This window comes from Alexandromys fortis, unplaced genomic scaffold (assembly GCF_014885135.2).
Source record: "Alexandromys fortis isolate MF-2015 unplaced genomic scaffold, M_Fortis_MF-2015_v1.1 scaffold_1, whole genome shotgun sequence".
NCBI lineage: Eukaryota > Metazoa > Chordata > Mammalia > Rodentia > Cricetidae > Alexandromys > Alexandromys fortis.
The window spans coordinates 7,703,638-7,717,092 of NW_026067927.1; positions in this window are offsets into that span (position 1 = coordinate 7,703,638).

The window sequence follows — 13,455 nt, forward strand, 5'->3', positions numbered from 1 at the left end:
ACTTTTTCAAAGGCAGAACATTATAGCAGGGATGAACTTTAGAATTGAGCTAATCAATACATTTAATTTATATATGAGAATAGGACTAAGAACAAGAGGGAAATGGCCTTAAAAAATCAGAAATGAGTTTGCTTCATTACCCGGAGTTCAATTTTTTTTCTCTTCTTCTGAAGAACTAATCATCTACTTTTTAGTTTTGGCAGTAACATCTTTTCTTTTTTGAGACATAATTTACATATCATCAAATCCACCTTTTTAAAGAATATTCTTTCCCAGTATCTTGTAGCATAAAATTCAGTAATTTTTAACTCTCCCTTCCTTGCAGTTTCTAAGAGTTTGACACCTACTTATCAGCATCCTACTTTCCCAAAGGACACAGCTTAGATGTTTGAACAAAAGGTTCCAGCAGAAGTACCAATGACAATAAGATGATGCTCTGTGTTCTTTGTTTTGCTTAAATGCATTTGCTATTTAATTAGGTTCTTGGGAAAAAGTAGTTATCAATTGTGATGTTGTATATCATTTGTTAGAGAGGAAAAGAACATAGATAGCACAGAGTCCTGTGTCTGTGGAACAGCTTCAGCTTTTGGTAAAACAGCTCTATTCACTGTTTGAAATGTGTTCATATGCCATGTTAGAATTTCTCACCTCAATATTTCCTCCACTTCCTTAGCTTCCCTTTTCTTCAAGCTAACTCAGTGAGGTATTCTAGAATTTTCATGTGGTTAACATCATGTTTTTATTTGCATAATTTAAATAGGTTTCATCAGGCATTCCATACACGAATCAAAACCACCTTGATCAAAGACCTTAATGTAGGGCCTGAAATTTTGAAATTACTTGAAAGAAATACAAGGGAAACACTTCAAGATACAGGCATAGACCAATGCTAATTTTTCTAAAAGTGGAAATGACAGATTCTGGGGTGTTTTATAAAGAGTGACTTGGCTGATGAAGTAGCCCCAAACCTGGGTGGCACATCTTGCCTCTCTGGTGCAAATGGTACCTCCAAAATGGTACAGGGAATGATGCATTGTCTCAGTTTTTTTTAAAATATGATGCCAGGCGTTATGTTCTGGATTTATCAGCTCCCACTCAAACATCACATCTTCAGTAGCATGATATCTATGTGCTATATAATGCTTATGCACCAAATACACCGATCATTCCTATCCACTGATTTTGTGCACAATCGGTAAACGCCTTTGTTTACTTTGTAGTTCAATAGACAGCAGGTAATCACATCCTCTTCGAGCTGTTCTTTCTAGAATACTTAACAGATCTGCAGTATCTGTAAAACTCTCTGATACGGACAGAGTCTGACTGCACTGGGCTTCACCTTTTAGGGCTTTTCAACTTTGAACTTACTCCATTTTAATGTTGCTATTGGCACCATGACTCTGGACTTCAGAATTCTTTTTCTTAGTTTCTGGATTCTTAATATTTCACCTGCCATCTTGCAAGATAAGAAATCCATGAGAGCTGGGCGATGGTGGTGCACGCCTTTAATCCCAGCACTCGGGAGGCAGGCGGATCTCTGTGAGTTGGAGACCAGCCTGGTCTACAGAGCTAGTGCCAAGACAGGCTCCAAAGCTACAGAGAAACCCTGTCTCGAAAAACCAAAAAAAAAAAAAAAAAAGAAAAAAAGAAAGAAATCCATGAGAACTATGTACCAACAGCAATGCTAAATTACTGTTTTCATCTGTTCAAATCAATGGTTCTGTTCCAGGTGCCTGAAAGCGGATTGTAGGGATAAGCCCTCCCCTTGGGGGCGGGCTGCCCTCAGGCGTATGTTTACTGATATAGTGCGCGGGCAGAGGCTGCGCGGGCCCTTCCGCTTGCTCTCCTGTTTCCGCTGGCTACCCCGCTGGAACCTTGGTTTTGTGAGTCTGTTTTGTTATTAAATTTGTTTAAATATCAATTACTGGTGATTTATTGATCCGACCGCTGCAGCGGATGATCCAAAACAAGTTCTGTGAAGGTGGATGTGGAGACACAGGTCTATAATCCTAACAAAGATAAGATAGAGAAGGCCATCTTTGAGTATACACTCAATTTGAGGCCAGCCCAGACTACATAGGAGTTCTTGTCTTAAATAAAAATAAAATAACATAATAAAATAATAATAACAAAAGACCCTTGCATGAAAAAAATCTTTGTTTTACAAATTAAGAGGCAAAATGTATCGTCTGTCAGTTATATTTTCAAATTTTCAAAGTGGTATTATGAAAACAATAGAAATCAGGACGCGGTAGAATACATGGGGCTTGTGGGTATGGGTGGAGGAGGATGAAGACGGAAGATTCAAAATTTTGAATGTCAGTATAAACTCTCTTAATAAGTGACATTATATACTCAAATGCTCAGAATAATTTGCTAATTGTGCATTTAAATGTGCATTATTAATCTTACCAATAATTTCATCAAGCTATTTGTGTAAAGTTTCTAGACCTCAACAAATTTACAAAGTACATAGACATTTTTGAGAGTTTCTTTAGATAATGAAACCCATGGCACAAGAAGGTAGATAATGAGTTTAGAATTTCTCCACCTACAACAGACAGACTTTAAGTGTGATCACCTTTGTGCTGAGAATGTTATCATTCTATTTCAGGCTCAGTAGGAAAGGCAAGTGCAGACCTCAAATTCTGAAAAACTGACCAAGAATGAAGGTGTGGGGGCTAAGTAGAGAGAGATGAAGTCTTTGAGTAAAAAGAAACATTTCAGCCTCCTGAACAGAAGTGAAAGGAAAATCCACTTGCTAAGGATAACCTTGTTCTAGAAATACAGGTGTTGCTATGTCGAAGAGCTACCACACAGTGGCAGTGTTTTAGAACTTAACTAAAGTTAACAGTTACATTCAGAAGTCCCCAGTTTGTCCTCAGCTTTTAAAAAAAGGAGGGGGGTGTGACTGTTCAGCAAAACACTGATTATAATCATAATCTTATTAATATACTAGGCATACTTACGTGAAATTTACATTTCTATGAGAAAAGCACAAACTCAAAGAAGTAGCCAATGGAACAAGTAGATACTCATTTATCCGTAAAAAGAGAGAGAGAAAAAAATACAGAATCGCTTAACATCTCTAATGAATACTATACCATGGGCTTCTTTAGTTGACTATCAGAGTATGTGGTAGATATCAGTATTTTTAAATACTGGTAAATATAGATCACATTTAACAGTAACAACCACCAAAATATCTTCCGATATTAGACACACTTAGGATGTTAAAAGGTAAAACTCCAAGAGAGGTGGGAGGCACAGAATGAGGATCAGAACACTGCCATTTGCATTTTTGTTAACGATGCTCACGCAGGGTTCACCTGGAGATTATGCTAGACAAGAAACTAGGCCAAAAATCCTTGAAAGTATGGTACAGGCTGTAGTGGTCTTCGTGCACTGAAAAGACAATCATTGGAGTTTGGTATCTGTCAATGAGGAGGAGCTGAGACAAATACTCAGAGAGATGGAGCAAACCAGCGTTTAACAGACATGTTTTCATTTCAAGTCTGAAATGCTGCCTCCAGTCAACTCAGTCCCTCATTAGACTGTATTGATTTGCCCCTGCTTGCCAGAGGATAGTCAGAGGATAATCGAATCCTCTTTGAGAAAGACAACATCATTCACAGCCTGTGCAATATTTTAAACGTTATGTCTGGCACTCCATCAAAACTTACGAGGCTTAACGAAAATAGGACCGAGATGAAAAAAGGGAAAAGATGGGTACTCATACAACCTAGATAATGAACTTGTCAAATGAACTTTAAAATTAATTAGAATACTGAAGAAAAGGAAGAGAGAAGGTGGAGGTAAGTTTAGCAGGAAACTGGAGTCTTTGAGTTAATAAGTGATAAAATTGAAATACCAGGAATAAACAGCTTATATTAAAATGAGGGACCATCATCACAACAACAAAAATCAATAAAACAGCAGAGTGGAGCCAAATAAATAGGGAGCTTGAACTAGAGAGGAAAATTTTATAATGTAAATAGATAAAATTTCAGAACAAGTGAAAAGATAGAAAAATAAAAGACAATACCAAATTTCAGGAATTTATGTGACAGCTAACATACATGTTAAAAAGCTCAATTAGACCTTGTTGGAAGCCCATATGGGGAGAGTACATAAATAAGACAAATTTTAACAAGTAACACACACAATTTTCATGGGCTGGTTAAAGATTGGTTCTGGAAACTTAAATAATTTAAGTGATGTGAACCGGAGAACTGTTTCTCATCAGATGGATAAGCATCAAAGACAAAAAGGAAATCCTAATATAGTAATTGTTTATTTTTGTTTTAATACATAAAGATTGCCTGAAGATCAGAGTGCAAAACTAGCCAGCCATGCTTGTCAGCCATATGGGCCACGTAGTGATGGTACACACCTTTAATCCCAGTAGCCACACCGGTTAGTCGTGGAGGCTGGGCGATGATGGTGCATGCCTTTAATCCTAGCACTAGAAAGGAATATAAAACAGGAGTCAGGAACACTCTCTCTTTTCAGTCTGAAGATTTAATATAGGTAAGAAGTCTCTAGTGGCTTGACTGTCTGTGTTGCTTTCCTGACCTTTGGGCTTTCCCACCTAATAACTGATTCTGTGTCTTTATTATTCAATTTACGTTCTAAATACTGATGAAGGCAGGGTAGCAGAGAAAAGTGTAGTGCAATAGTTAGCGTTCCCTTTTCCCTCTCCACCTGTTGGCCACCAGTCTGCGAGGACAAAGGGGCAGAAGAGACAACAGAAATATAGTACACAGCAGTTGAGGGGCATTTAAGGTTGTTTCCAGGTTCTGGCTATGACAAACAATGCTGCTATGAACATAGTTGAGCACATTTTGTTGTGGCATGATTAAGCATACTTTGGATATATACCCAAAAGTGGCATTACTGGGTAATTTTCTGAGAAATTACCACATTGACATCCAAAGGGGCTGTACCAGCTTGCACTCCCATGAGCAATGCCCAAGTGTTCCCTTTTCTCTACAACCTCTCCAGCATAAAAACACGGAGGGCAATGTTCTTTCTATGCGATCCTGTAAAAGTAAAATAATAGTTAAGTTTCAAGATTATTGTCTGGTATAATTGCAAATAATCTCTGAATAGTTGATAGGGTTCTTCTGAGGTTCCTACTTGGAGTTCTGGTAAGAGAATTGGAAGAAGATGCATCATTTCAGCTAACCAAGTTGGAACCATATTGAGCAGCTGGTAACCAAGACCACTCTTAAAGTAGCACTATCAGCATCATGATGTCTTAACAACCAGATAGAGTCATTGCTGTAGGGCCCTATCTTCTTCTTGGAAACTTCAAAGAATACTGCAGGACATTTCTTGTTTATGGTAGAAAACTTAAACATTATTCATATAGACATATATTCAATGAAAGATATGATAAAGACAAAATAAGTATGAAGAAAAGTAAAGTTTTTCCTATGATCTTTCTTCATTCTGTCTCATATCAGATGGCTCCTGACATGAGACAGAAATGCTGAATTTTTCTATTAACAACACGCTTAGATTTAGAGGATAGTTGTTGTCCAACTCCAAAGCCAGCTTAGATTTTTAAGTGAGTTTATATTTATACTGGGATATATATATATATATATATGATATGTGTGTGTGTGTGTGTGTACAAAGAATGTACATATGAAATTTTACCCTGCAGATGACCTGTCCTCATAAGCTATATTCCTTTAAGTTCAGTGATCCTTTCTGGATTGTTATCTTTTCCTCTTTAGGCATCCAAATGTCCAGTGTCTCTTGATTTTTGAAGATGTCTATTTTCCTGCGAAAACAAAAATAGAACCTTGCCCCAACCCTTATGAGGTTTCCTTACCACTTATGTGATGGTCGCCTCTGTGGAAGAGCTCTCATTTCTCTGTCTCAAAAGATTTTTCATTTTTAAATTGTATCTTTATTAATTTTGATGGTATTCACAGCTTTTCTTTTTCTGTGGAAACAAGAGCGAAACCCTTCCCCAACATAGCACATCACCTGGTTTCCATTCTGAGGTCTACACATCCTTGAAATACACCAGCTGATTTAATTCAGAAGTCTTTTCTGTTATCTAATGTCTCTCAGCTGCTATTGTACCTTTCTCATGAGTGTTAAGATATTCAAGGTTAATAAGCATTATGTAATCTATTTCTGGGGGTATTTTCCATCCTTTTCTGTTTGTTTAACATGTCCTTTAGAGTTTGATTTGATCTTTCTATAACTGCCTGACCTGTAGAATTGTTTGGTATACTTGTAATATGCTTTATATTATAGTAAGCAAAAAAACTATTTCATTTTCTTAGAGACATATGCTAGATCATTGTCTGTCTTTATTTGTGATGGCCATAACTTCTCATAAATGTGTGGTCACTCAATCAGCCTTTTCTGAGATCAAGGCAGTTGCCCATTGAAAACCTGAATAACTGTCAATGATGTGATTGACATATTTTAATTATACTAATTCTGTAAAGTGGAACACATCCATCAGACATATTGATTCCTTTGAGTACCCTTTGGGTTACTCTATACAGGTAATGGTATTTGGTTATAGAAAGAGCAAGTAGGACATCTCTTTATAATCTCCTTAACTTGTTGTCCATGTTATAAAAAACTCTTTTTTTTAAAATCGTTGCTATTGAAAAAACTCTTTTTTTTAAATCGTTGCTATTGACATGATTTTTTTTAAGAAATTCTGAGGCCTTCAGCATACTTCAATCAATAATTGGTCAGTTTCTGCATTACCTTGTGCTAGTGGACCTGGCAGAAACATATGGGATCAGATTGTGTTATGCATATGGAACAAAGCCTATTCCTAATTATATCTTGATCATGAGTGAATAATAAAGTAAGTCCTGTATCACCTGGTATAAATTCAGCTCTTTTAATATGAAAGACAACTCTTTCTGCATATTGTGAATCACTAACTATGTTGAGAGGTTCTGTAAAATCCCTTAGTACCATGAAAATAGCATATAGCTCTGCCTTTTGGTCAGAATTATAAATGCTTTGTTCTACCTTACCTAAATCTTCTGATTTTGTAACCTGCTTTTCCTGATTTAATTGCATCAGTATAAAATGTTATGGTTCCAGATATTGGTGCATCATATACAATTCAGGAAAGAATTCAAGCCGGGTGGTGGTAGCGCACGCCTTTAAACCCAGCACTAGGGAGGCAGAGGCGGGCAGATCTCTTTGAGTTCGAGGCCAGCCTGGTCTACAAGAGCGAGTTCCAGGACAGGAACCAAAAGCTACAGAGGAGAAACCCTGTCTCAAAAATTCAAAAAAAAAAAAAAAAAACATGAAAGAATTCAAATAATTCTCTTTATAAGGTTAATTATATAGTTTTTGGGATAGTTGCTGTTAATATCTCCTAAAAAAATTAGCACAAGTTCTTTGCCATGGTTCATTGTCTTCCCATAATTGTTTTTTTTAATTTCATCAGTAGTAAAAGACACTATAATCTTTGCTGGGCCTATACCTGCTAGTTGACAAAGTCTCAATTTTCCTTTTATAATTAATTCAGAGATCTTTAACACATTTAAATTTTTTACTTGGTTTGTGTGTTAAAAGAGATTCATTCTAAGATAATATCTTCCCTCTGTATTAAAATTCCTGTAAGGGAAATTCTGGAAGCCAATATGACTAGAATACAATTAAGATTTAGATTCACTTGATCCATATATGTCTCCTGTAATTTTTCTTCAACCATAGTTAATACTTTCTCAGCTCCAGCCTTTAATTTCTGGGACTATTTAAGTCGTTGTCACCATCTAAGGTTTTGTTTAAATGAATTATTAGATCAGGCATTATCACAACAGCTGGTCCTAGATTGTAAATATCTCCTAACAGTCTTTAAAAGTCATTAAGAGTCTGCAACTTGTCTCTCCTAATTTGTGCCTTTTGTGTTCTAATTTTCTATAAACCTATTTTATAACCTAAGTAATTGACTGGATCTCCTCTCTGTATTTTTTCAGGAACAATTTGTATTCTCCATTTAAGCAAAGCTTTCTTTACTTCTTGAAACATTCTTTCTAAAGTATCTGCATTTGAATCAGATAACAAAATGTCATCCATGTAGTAGTATTATTTATTAAGGGTAATGACAGCACACAGAGGGGACTCCCACATCAAAGCCCAAACTAGATTCTAAGAGTGCTCATTAGCAAATTAATGGATATGCAACTGGGGACTATTTACATACTTGATTACTACAAACAGAAGAAATAAACAAACCTCTATTATATGGAGAAATGTGAATAAATTTCATAAGTAAAATTCAAGACATAACATCAAAAGGATTCTAAACTGTTGGACAACAGGTTTAATATAAAGTCAAAAAGGTCCATGGTGTACAGAACCTGAAAATGAGTTACTTTTAAAGAGAAATGTAATCCTTTAAAGGTGAGGGTGTAATGTATGATGATAATGAAAATGCCCTGATGTTTTCCTTTTAACAATTTTTATTGCCAAGTGATTTCTTCATACAATATATGCAAATTATGGTTCCCCTCCCCTACCTAATCCCAGATCCTCCTTATTTCCCATGGGCACAAATCCCACTACAATAAACAACAGGCATCTAAAACTTAATAATAATAAAATGAAATAAGATGAAACAAAATCAGGCAGACCATTATATCACAGAAGAAAAAGCCAGATAAAAATTTTAGGAAACACGTACAGACATAGAGACCTGAGTTTTGATTGGAATGATAGTTAATATGGTATTTTCCCTTTGTAATAATTCTTTAAAGTGCATACCCTTTTTTTAGTACTTTATTTGTACTTGATTTTATCAATTGATTTATCTTTTCATTCAAAATATAATCATACCGAATTCCCATTGGTTAAGTATTTGTTTCTTTCCTAACATTAATAGCCGTAGTTCAATAGGAGAATATGTCTAAGATTAAGCTTACAGGTCAACATTTATGGAATGTGAGGTTTGAAAACAGGTTGCCCGAGATTCAACACTTAGTTCTGCAGTTATTAAATCTCTAACCCCAGGCAACCTTCTTCAGCTTTCACTGTTGTAAAAAATGGGATATTAGCAAACCATTTATCATAAGAGAGTCTAAGGTAAATGAAATGAACTCACCAAGGGCTTTATAAAATATAAGCACTCCATAAATGTTGATTGTTATTAATTACTGAGAAACAGACTCTGCTTCCAGTTTCCTTCTTGTATGAGTTGAATGACTGTCATCAAATCTCACTGTGAGCTCCTGTAACCTTTCATATTCAAAATGATTCATTAAGTTTATAGAATTTCTGAGGCTTCAACATGATGCCTCATAAGAAAATATCTATAAATATCAATGATCCTGTACCTAATATATGTAGTGACACAATCAAAACCTGTTATAAGAAGGAAGATAGAGTAAATATATTATCTGAAAGTTTGGTTAATATTGTAAAAATGACTATCCATGTTTTCTGATCATGTCTGTGCTATCAGACAGATTAAAAATTAAGTTTATCTCTGTAAAATATGAGAGAATCCTACACACAACTGAAATTACACAAATACTCATAGTAAAATGTCAAGATAATGAAATACATGGCTTGCATTTAAAAATCACCTGAAATGCTTTTCTTGTTGTTTTTTGGTAATTGAGAACTTTATCTTTCATTGTCTAGTTCGATGACCTCTTCTCTTGTATCAAAGTATAAGTGAATTTGAGACTAAGAAGGGTGCAGAGATATACATGCTAACTGAGGAAGAAGCAGTAGTGTTTGCCATGGTTTTCAATTGTTTGTGACAGCACAGAACTCCACAATTGAAGAAAACTGAGTTTCACCTGCTAAGTACAAAGCTAGGTTTTCTGTGAACACACTCATTTTAACTGATGGTTGTTTGGCTAACACCAAACTCCAGAATGGCTTATAAAAAAATTAAAATAGTTCAAATTATCTGCTACAGCTGTTTTTTTTTCATTTCTCAAGAAAAAGAAAAAAAGAAAGAACTACAAAAGTAAGGTGATATGCCCAAATTCCCTAGAAACTGCCTTTCCCCAGAACATGATAAATTACTCGGTTTTTATGCAAAACTCCAATATCCCCTTTCAAAATGAGCGGGGTTCACTATAAAGCGCTACCTGCAGCTCAGAGATAATAGATAGAATCAAGAAAATATGCATCTCTTTTTCAAAGGCAGCACATCCATTCAGTGTGACAATCTGAAGCACAATTGATATGCAAACACTGGTGATTCACAGACAACTAAGAAAGGCACAGTCCCTGGGATGTTCTAGAAATGTATAATACAGCATGTCAAAAAGACAAAACAGTGAAACAACAGAAGTCCTGGACTATGCAAACTAGAATCGCCAGTAGAGTAGGACTTTCTAGTCCCTAGTGGTTTAAGCCAGTCTGAGAAAATGTGAGTTTCTGATATTGGGTATTTATATATAAACTAACCACAGAAGTTAAGAGCATTTTTGAAAACCTAATGTGCTTTTAATATTTTGGCATAAAAGATGAATTCTCTCCCAGATTGGTTAAAGGGAAGTTTTTGTGGAATATAATACTGTTTGCGTAAAAAACTCATTATTAGATATGAAGTCAAATCTTAACTAGTCATGGTGCTATAGGCACTTTGAGAGATGAACCAGAAGAGTTTTGAGTTAAGTTCAGGAAAACAGCAAAACTATGTCAAAAAAAAAAAAAAAAAAAAAAAAAAAAAAAGAAGAAGAAGAAGAAGAAGAAGAAGAAGAAGAAGAAGGAAAAAGAAAAAGAATCAGAGATTAACTAAGTAAATCCTATGTGTAATTTTATTCATTGACAGTACAAGATTAATAGGACTGCTCATAAACCAAAATAAAATTAATATTATTTTATCTGCATGTGTGATGCACAATAATGTTTAAATTATAAGGTACAAGTTATTTCACAATTTATCTATGTTGCATTCTGTCTGATTGATCTGTAACAATTTGAGTCTCTTACTGATGAACATCTTATCTACATATCACTAATGCATATTGCAGATTTACTCAGCTATTGTGATTCCTATAGTCATTGTTCTGTCTAGTACAACAATGAATATTTAATCAGTGGTGAAGATTAATGTGCTTAGTCTAAAAGTTAGGAGACATAGAGGAGATTTTAGACTGTATATTAATTTAACAGTCATATGTTGAAATTAGAAGACATGATTCAAGTCTTTGTGTAGTATGACCTATGGGTTTAAATGTTACACGATCTTTCTGTGTGTGAGAGGGGTGGCATTATTATGTGTGTGCACGAGGCCAGAGGCCAACCCTGGCTATCATTCCTCAGAAGCCATCCACCTTATTTTATGAGGATAGTTTCTCTCTGGGACTAAGAGCCCCCTAGTTAGGCTAGGAAGGCTGTCCATTGAGATCCAGAGATCCATCTATCTCCATTTTCCTGGTTCTAAGTGTATAAGGACACACCACCATGCCTTACATTTTATGTGGTGGCTGGGATTGAGTTCACATTCTAATGCTTTGTGACAGGAACTTAAATATTATATAATTGCAACGTTTTCCCTTTCTCTTTCCATCCTCCAGTAATACCCCCATGTACCCAACTCTCTTTGCTCTCTTTCAAATTCATGGCCTCTAATCTTTTTATAGTATTTTAAATTGAAAATTCCCACTATGTATCAGGGATTCCCCTGTCCATCTCCTCTCAGATTCTCCCCTCCTTCCTACCTATCCAACTGCATGACTTCTTTCTTTCTTTATTAAGAAAGCAAACAAAATGACAAGAAACAAAAATAAAATAACAACAACAAGAAAGAAAGAAAGAAAGAAAGAAAGAAAGAAAGAATTAAAAAAAAGCAAGGGAAAAACACAACAGAAACACAAAAACACATAAACCAGAAACCAATTATATAAGACTAAACATCAAAGACCAATCAGGAAAAGAAAAAAAAAAAAAAGAGGAACCAAACAAAGCAATGTTAAATAAAAATAAAACATAAAAAAATCATCCACAACTACAAATTAAAAAAGCCTAAAAAACAAGACAAAAATATGTGTTGGCCATCTATTGCTAGGTTTGGGGTGTAGCCTTTTTTTTTCTTTAATTGTTAATTATTGCTTAGGACATCCCTTTAGCTGAGATTTCATAAATACAGCCTTTTTTCTGTTTCTAGAGGACACAGATTCTAAACAAACATCTTGCTCTTGTGATTCTTACATTCTTTATACCCAGTCTTTCACAATGATACCTCAGCCTTACATATAGTACTGTGCTATGATGTATCAGTTGGAACAAGGCTGCACAACTGCATTTGGATTTGTTTTCTGTAATGGTCTCACTTTTTGTTGCAAATTGAAATTTCCTCGATGGGAGGTGAACAGTGAACTAGGTTGTGTGGATAAGGATAAATAATTAGAATGTAGGCAGAGATTATGCCATTTTAGATACGTGGCGGTTGTAGGATCTATTGGCTACCACCAAAGCACAAGGGCAGCTACTGTATCCTTAGGGCTATCATGTCATGCGGATTGTTGTGTTTCATAAGTGTTTTAGCTGGGTGCAACTGTTGGTTGCTTCCATCCTTTGAAAGTTTGTCTGGTGACATCATGTACCATGACGGCTAGTCCCCAGGTAGGAAGCTTTCAGGCTAGATCCAGCCCAGGGGCCTTTGGGCCCCATACTTAATGTCTTCAGCAATATGGACTCGACTCACCTTCGACCTAGCTTTGAAACACAAGGAAGGAAAAAAGCAATAGTCTGCAATGTTTTTGGTTTGGGGAGTCTCTTAGTCAACCTCAATTAACGGTTCGAAAGAGGGCTTCTCATGACTAGTGGGTTTTTTTTTTCCTGGTTTTGTTACTGTTGGTTTGTAATTGTAATTATATTTCTCCCTTTACTTTTCATATCCTTCCATACACACATCTCCTCTCTTTCTCAAATACATGGCCTCTTTTTTCACTAAGTAATATTGCATGACTGTGTGTGTTCCTAAATATAACCTTGCCAGTCTATATAGTGTTATTATTATGTATGCTTTCAGGGTTGACTCTATTTCACCAGACAACCAATTAGTATGCCCTTTACTCAGAAAGACCATCTTTCCCACTCCCAGATTTCTTCAGTTACCTATACTTCTTTGTGCAGTGTTGAAGCTTTACAACATTTTCCAAGTTTGGTTTGGCATGTCTATTGATATCCTACTTGTTCAGCTCCTGTTTGGCCAGTTTGTTGATGAGAACCGACAGGTGGACATAGCTTCTGAGATTAATAGGAGTCATGGTATCATAGCAAACTCTCTTATCCTCTGGCTTTTACAAACTGCCTTCTCTTCCATTATGTGCACTGTGCCTTAGGAGTAAGTGTGCTCTGTAGATGTATCCATTTGAACTGGGCTCCATCTCTCTGGGATTTAATTGACTGTAGTGTCTGTGTGGTTATCTGTTGTAAAGAAAAGGTTCCTTGGTGAGGAGAGAAGACATATCTTACCTGTGAGTATAAGCA